This window comes from Crocodylus porosus, unplaced genomic scaffold (genome assembly GCF_001723895.1).
Source record: "Crocodylus porosus isolate Cpor-Errol unplaced genomic scaffold, CroPor_comp1, whole genome shotgun sequence".
Classification (NCBI taxonomy): Eukaryota; Metazoa; Chordata; order Crocodylia; family Crocodylidae; genus Crocodylus; species Crocodylus porosus.
Window position 1 is genome coordinate 62,223,108 of NW_017728943.1, and position 7,715 is coordinate 62,230,822.

Genomic DNA, 7,715 nt, shown 5'->3' on the forward strand with positions numbered 1-7,715 from the left:
TTACAAATCCTTCACTTTGTAGCCAGACTGTTGAGAATTCCATATGGTCTCCATCCCATCTGCCTGCCTAATTTATGCTGCTGTAATGGCGTACCTCTCAGTTCTTTACCTTCCAAGTAGTGAGTTTCTGGAGGTTGCTGCAGAGCATTTTGAATGCTCAGCTAAGGTGGCCATCATAGAGGACATTCCTGTTTTCTGCTACTCTGTCCTCTGTTGATGCAAATCCAATGCCTTTATGTCCTCTCTTTTTCTCTCCAAAATAGAGGACATAAAGGCTTTGGGTTTTGTCTCAATAGAGTACAACTGGACTGTCCTCTATGATGGCCACCCTATCTCTAATACAAGCACGGTGAGGTGCACCTCATACACTGGTAGCCTGAATAGCAGTCAGTTTCAGTGGGGGAACCTTGCTGGGTGGTGCAAAACACCGACCATAGGACAACCAGATCAGCCTGGGAAGGAAGTGGTTTCTTACAGTTGCATCAAACTCTTCTTGTTTTAGTTGTTTGGAGCAAATGGGCTGTTGTGTGGGTCATGGGAGAAGGAGAGGAAGAAGTTACTAAAGCTGCCCCCTGTGATGGAGTTCTGAGTGTTTTTGTTGACTTAGAAACTCCAGTTATTTAACTTCTTGACCTTAAGTCCATCAGATGCCTCCTGCCATCTGCAGCTGCCATGCTATGAAGAAGGAATGTCAGGGGTGCTCATTCAGTCTGGAATAAGGATTAAGTGGGGTTTACTTAGATATTATGTCCCAAGAGCCATATGTTCACACTAGGAGGCTTTAATAAATCTGTGCAGTCTAAGCCAGTAGTCTCTGTGGCGAGCCAGTAGGTGGTACTCCTGTGCTGAGCCACCCACCTCACTGTGCCCAACCACCTTCTAGGCTCTGAGTGCCTACCTGGGGGCGCCGCACATCTGGCTGACCCTCTTCCTGGAGCACACCCACTAGCCTGAGGGTAGCTGTGCCACCACCCAGGGTCTGGCCTGATCCTGGCACTGTGACCCCTGGGAAACAGAGGCCTAGTAGCCTTCAAGGGTACTTGATCCACTTCAAGAACTTGGGGTGCTTTCCTGAGTCTAAAGCACAAATAGTGGCCTCCCTTAGTCAGCCGAACCAAGGGGACCCCAAGGCATAATCTAGCCCCTCTCCCAATAAGTCTTCCATGCTAGGTCCAAAGGAGAACTTTATTGGTTACAAGGGGTAGGGCTGCAATAGGGTACAGGGTAGAGCAATATCAAAGAAATCTCAGAGAGCAAACAGGGCGTCTGGGTAGACTTTGACCACGCATCTGAGTTACTGCAAGCTGTATATCTAGTTAGATCTCAGGCAGCTTACTCACAAGTATCATCCAGAGGCAGGTGAAGATTCCCTCTGGAGGCAGGCAGTTCATTGTTCATGAGTTTAGAGAGTGAGAGCAAGTTTCAGATGGTCCTGCTCCTCTCCCTCTGAGTTTTAATCATAGCTACTACTTTCCTCCTGGGCAGTTCTTAGTTATATAGATCTTATGACCTCATTTACCTGGTCCAATGGAAGCCAGCACCTCTTGGCTGCCAGCCAGCCAATTTGAAATGCATTACTAGTTGCCGGGTAGACTGGCAGGGTCTCTAGCCCCCTCCCAGTCAGGTTGGCATTGCTTAGAACAATGGAGAGTGTAAGGCCTTCACCCAGGTATGTGATGCCAGTCACCTAGGCAGAGGGAGCAGGTTTCCCCCCACCCTTAGGAATGTATCCAATTCAGGTTACCTAAGAGATGGGATGTCTGCCCTCTGCCACGCCCATGTTAACCAAATTGTCACAGAGCAGAGTTTTTGGGGAGAGACAGAGGCGGCATTCTGCCGCAGTCTCCAACCTTTTTAAGTAAGAGATCACCTTTGGTATTTAAAAGCAACCCAAGATCTACCGTGCACTGCTGCCACCCCCCAACCCCCACCCAGCAGGTAAGTCTGTGGGGAGGGAAGGTGGGGGAAAGGGGGGGGGAAGACTGAGGCAGAGGGAGAAAAAATTATTTGGGGGCATGCCTCCTCAGCAGGTAAGTCCCACCTAGCCAGGGCCCCTCTCAACTCTACTTTTTCTCCTGCCTCTGCAGCACTGTCCCTCTCTGCAGGGGCCCTTCCCCTTCCCTTCCCCATGGATTGACCTGCGTGGCTGGGGCATATGCATGCATGCACATGGACACTCAGCCCCCCACCCCAGCCTTGGGTCAACTCTAAGAGGCTCCAAGATCTACCAGTAGATTGAGATCATAGGCAACATGTAGAGAGGGCATGGGTGGGAGGGGGCACATCCTCCCCCCCGAGATTGGTCCTCACAAGCTGGGGAGTGGGGGCACTGAGAAGCTCTGGGCAGTGCCCCTCCTGAGATTGGTGGGGGCACCAAGAGAAGCACCAGTGGCACTTCCAATTTTGCCACTGGCACTTCCAGTTTTGCTAATGCTGCTTCCAGGGTCAACAATTGGCCGCTGGGGGATCCCCACAGTCGGCGATCAGCTGCTTGTGCCCGCCCCCCCAGACTCAAGAGGCCCAGACCAGTCACCCATGATCGAGATCCACTGGTTGATGACCACTGGTCTAAGCTTTTCCTACTAGCAGTGAAGAACAGGCCTCCTTACTTGGTCCTTGAACTGCACTTTAACTCAGGGACTCTTCTACCATGTGTGACTCACATGCCTACATCCATGCCAAGGCTTTTAGATCAGTGGCCTGGTCTCATTGACTTTTATGGTACTCGTGTGTTCCACTGGAAATAAGAGTTTGGGTTTAGCAGTTCCCATCTGAAAAAGTTGGTGTTAAAGAATGTGCCTCTCCCATACATTCTGGGCATGTCTACACATGCAGTTAATGCTCAGAAAGCTTACTGCACAGTAAGCTTTCCCCAGCAAGGTGTCTACATGTGCTGCCATTGGGAGTGGCACGGTGTAGGGCTACTCCAGTCCTGCTGTGCCCCACCTACAGCAGCCAGGGAGAGCTCCAGCCTCCCCCGGGTGCCAGACCTGGGCTGGCAGGGGGCACCAAAGTCGGGCCCCAGTCTCTGGGGGCTGCAGGAAATTGTCCAACCTCCAGAGCAGCTGCCTCCCAGCCCCATGCCCGATCTCTGGATCAGGACATGGGGCTCGGAAAATGTGCCCTTCTGCAGCTGCTGCTTCTCAGCCCCTGCTGATCAGGGCGGGGAGATAGGAAGCAGCAGCTGCACAAGGGCACAGATTCCCAGGCCCCTACCCTGATCTGCCAGTTGGGGAACAGAATTGGGACGCAGCTGTCCAAAGGAGGGGACAGCTTCTCTGCCCCTGCTGTCTTGGCTGACTGGGAACAATTTGCTCCTGGTCAGCAATCTACACGTGCTCTGCTGCACAGTAGTTGCTGCAGGGTTAATCCTGTAGTTACAGGTAGTAGGGAACCCTGCAGTAGACTGATGTACTGTGCAGTAAATGCAATGCACATGTAGACAGTAATGCTTTACTGCACAGTATAATCACTGCATAGTAAAGTGTATCGTGTAGGTACACCCTCTGTGTATTACAGGATATGTTTCACTTAAGTCACCTGGGACCAGGTTTCTCAAGTGTATTTGGGTACCTAAAGATACAAGAATGGGCCATTGAATCCGTAGGGATTAGCAAATGAAAATCTCACTAAACATTTCATTCCCATTGAGTCAATGGGATCTTGGCACATAGACCCTCTGAAAAATCCTGTTAGATGCCTAAATATGCAGATAGGGACCTAAGTACCTTTTAACTGGCTGGCCTCTGGAGCCTGAGTCTGCTCTCTCTTACTCAAGGGTGAATCAATGGAGTTACACTGGTGTCGTAGTCCTTTCTTTTCCAGGCTGTCTGTTATAAGACACTGGGGAGGCTGCTGCTCTTGGCAGGTTCATGCTGGAGAATCAGTCCCTTCTGATGCAGGAGTCCCCCTCTCTCTGGGCCAGCTTGCTTCTGTGGTCAGACTCAGCTGCTTCCTACCTATTCTGCTGGGAGGTATCTGAAGACTTGGAAAAAAGGAGGGAAGCAGTAGGTGTATAAGATGCGAGTCAGATGCTGTTTTCTGGGTGACAAGGTGGATTAATGTCATGTGCCGGTTGCTTAACTTCCAAAGACTGATTTAAACAAGGAAGTGAGAAAAAAGGAAACTTGTGCAGTAGTGCACCCACTTTTATTTTCTTTGTTCTTGTAGTTGGGAACTGGGAGGCCCTAAAGTCATGCATCTGGCAAGAAAGATAGTAGGCATCTATCTTCCTAGCTAAACAGTGTACTTGGGTTTTGTGCATTTTGTCTATTTATGAATCTTTTTATTTCCATGCTCTAATTATAGCTAATTAGAGTTTGCCAAGGGGAGAGGGAGAGACCTTTCCTGCCACACAGTATCCATTTTAGTCTAAGCTGGGCTTTTAGTTGGCAGAGACTGCATAAGATACTTGGTGGTGCTTAAGAGGGTTCACCTGCTGGTGGCAAGCTGTTATTACAGACTGCTCTTGTTGACAATAAAATTATATAGTCCCTTCCTGGGAAGGGAATCTAAAGCAAAATGCTTAGGGCTCAGCTCATTAAAATTGAAAGGTTTCTCCTTACAGTGTTTCTTTGAGGTTAAGAGCCAGTTTGTGGCTTTAGTTCAGAGATGGGTCCTGTCTACTCCAACCTTTTGCCTGCCTGCTAGTGCTTTAACAAGTCAGCACCGCGTATCAATACATATTGCGTAGGCACCCAGAGAAGCTTTGTTCTGCTGTTTTCGACTCCTGCTGATATTGCTAGATTCAGCTTTCTTGAACATACAGGGAACCCCCTGCACAATGTAATCACGAGTCAAATATGAGCTCTCCCATTATTCATTAACAAAATACAAAACTTGTTAAATGGTTAAAGAGCAGATTTCTTTAAAAGAAATCTCTTCTAAGCTCTGTCTGTGCATTTAGCATGGTTACAAGGGAGGTACAATAGGGCTAGATTAATTCACGAACACTCCTAATTACACCATGCAGCTGAAATGTCACCATGGGGAAGACTCTCTCCAGTTGATTTGCTTCCTACTGAAACAATTTAATTTAAAATTTTCACTTTTTTGTTGCATTTCAAAGGGCTATCTAAATCAGGGCCCAGTCCAGGCAATGCTTCCTGCTGGATGTTCTCCTTGCTACTGTCTATGTCCAGCAACACATCTTGGGGAGTGTTTGTAGGGGTCAAGGCACAATGCTCACTTGTTTTCACTGGTGCACAGGAGCAGCTCCACTGGAATCGATAAGAGTTACACACGTGGAAAGAGAATCAAACCACCAATGGCTTAAATAACAAAAGCTGCTCTGTATGAAATTGATGCTGCACATTTGTATCCATGTTTGGAAATAGTACATATAGCACAAAGATCCTCTCAAATGCAAAACATTCCCCTTGCTTTTGATCATCTTTTATTTTGGTAAATTCAGATTCAGTGTCATGGAACCAGCAAAGCAAAGATTGATGATTTTTTTTTTTTTTTTTAAATATCAGAGCTAGTTTGGAACAAGGATGTAATGTAATGAAAGCCTGAAGCAGCTTTGGCTGCTAAATGTCAGTTGACAAGGTCTGTTTTCTTCTTCTCTACAAGTAAATGAAGTTGAATGCATGTTCTGTGAGGGCAGTAATAGCACATTTCTGTTTCTGGCTTTGTTTGGATGTTGAAAGGAAAACTGCTGCTTTAGAAGGCTAGAGATTTGTGTTCCTTACTAGCACATGTATAGACTTTTGAAGTGGTATTTAAAAATACATGACAATGTTTCGTGATTGGTCTGAACTCAGCACCTGTATAATGGCAGCTGTTGACATTTTTAATGGCAATTCCAACAGGAGGTACAGCCTGACGAGCATTTATTAGGCCAAGAAGATCTGGGCTGTTCCTATAATTAGTATGGTCCTTCTAGCTGCACTGGGCCTTTAGAATAGTGGTTGTCAACCTCATTCAACTCAAGGCACCCCTCGGAAAATGCCAGGTCCTAGCTTTCATTAGTTTTTTGACGATGGAAAATAAGAGAGCAGTTCTTCTGCTGCAGAGAGCAGGGGCTCCAGCAAGTCAGAATGTTTTTGACACAGTGGCCTACTATATGAAACCTTTGGGCATTTATACACGCACTTTTCTGTCCTGCGATGCAGTGGAGATATGCTGCTTCCTAGACTGATTAATCGAGTCTGCTTCTCCTGCAAGCTGAGATGAACTGCACTGTGCCGCATGCAGTAGTATAAGCGGCGAAATGCAAGTTAGCGTGCAGAAAATAGCTGTGGTGTGCTTTTGAGCTAAGGCACCTCCAGTGTGCGCCACTGCCATTTTCTTAGTGCTGACACACGTTTTGCCACTTGCACAACTGCAAGTGTTACAGGGTGCTTATATATATAAAAATGCCCTTTGGTTTTTTCTTGTGAATCATGTAGGTGTTTGCACACAACGGTGCTCATATTGCATGGCACCCTTGAAAGGCATCCCAGGGTGCTGCAGTACCAGGTTGAGAATCACTGCTTTATAGGAAAGGTGGCCCACCACCTGCCTGTGGCAACCACTGTGGGGATCGCTTCTGAAGGCTGGGGAAGTAGAAGCAGTATGTGGGCCTTCAGACAAGGATTCATCTTCCATTGGTTTCCTGGTATCTGCTCTGGGGAGGTGGTGCTGCAGTCCACGTAGTTGCATGCTGTAGTTACATGGCAGGTTAAGCAGAACTGTTGATGTTGCCTGCTGGCCAGAGAATCACTTTTAAGGCTGTTTGGTTGGACTGAGCTCATGATGACAACAACTGTGTGCAGGGAAAGGGTTAAATGATAACTCCGCTAGCTTATAGGTACAGATGCAGTTGGCTCTCAGGAAGCAGGTGGGACACGAGGAGGCAGAACAGACATCAAATGCAGGTCCAAGGGAAAGTAGGATGGTGCTGGTGGATTATCACAACCTGAGCTCTGCTACGCAGGCTTTAGCCACGCACTGGATGCAAAGACAGGAGATTGAAGCTCTGCTTAAAGAGAACTTGTACATTAACCTGTCCTAGGGTGGCCGTCATAGAGGACAGTCTGGTTGTCCTCCGTCCTATCTTGATACAAAACCGGATGTCTTTATGTCCTCTATTTTTTCTCTTCAAGAAAAATTGAGTCTGCTCTGCGTCTTGAAGAGGAAAAATAGAGGACATAAAGGCATTGGGTTTTGTATCAAGACAGGACAGAGTAGCAGCAAACTGGAATGTCCTCTATGATCATGAATGCCATGTGCCCCTGGGGGGGGCATGGCGAGCTCCTGCAGGCGGCGGCAAGCGGTGAGCTTCTGCAGGCGGCCGTGCTGCTGTTGGCAGGGGGAGGCGACCAGTTGCAGATGCTGTTGGTGGCGGTCAGCAGCAATTGGGAACCTCCTGCAGACACCATCGGCAGTTGGGGGTGGACCACCCACAGGTGCTGCCGGTAGTGTCGGTGGCACTTTTTGCAGGGGGTGCACCGCCAAGCTCAGAGGGTGCACATATACCCCTTGCACGTCACCAGTGTCTATGAAGGCCACCCTAATCTGTCCCCAAGATGTATAAGGAAACAAGTATGGGCATAGGGCTTTGAGGATGGTCAGGTGAAGTGAGGTAAGCCTGCAACAGATGTATCTGCACACAAAGTCCAATTGATAACATGGCCATTTGTTTAACATTGCCTGGATTAAGTGATGAGAAGCTTTGTTCTATTAGTTTCCTTTTAATAATGAACTGTGTTCTGGGTTTGCAATGGGGTTGT

General features: G+C 47.9%; 1 protein-coding gene across 1 annotated transcript in view; it reads left to right on the plus strand.

Annotated features, from left to right (window-relative positions):
• VASH2 (vasohibin 2) overlaps positions 1–7,715 on the plus strand; it is a 69,944-nt gene that overhangs the window by 58,840 nt on the left and 3,389 nt on the right. The window lies entirely within an intron of this gene.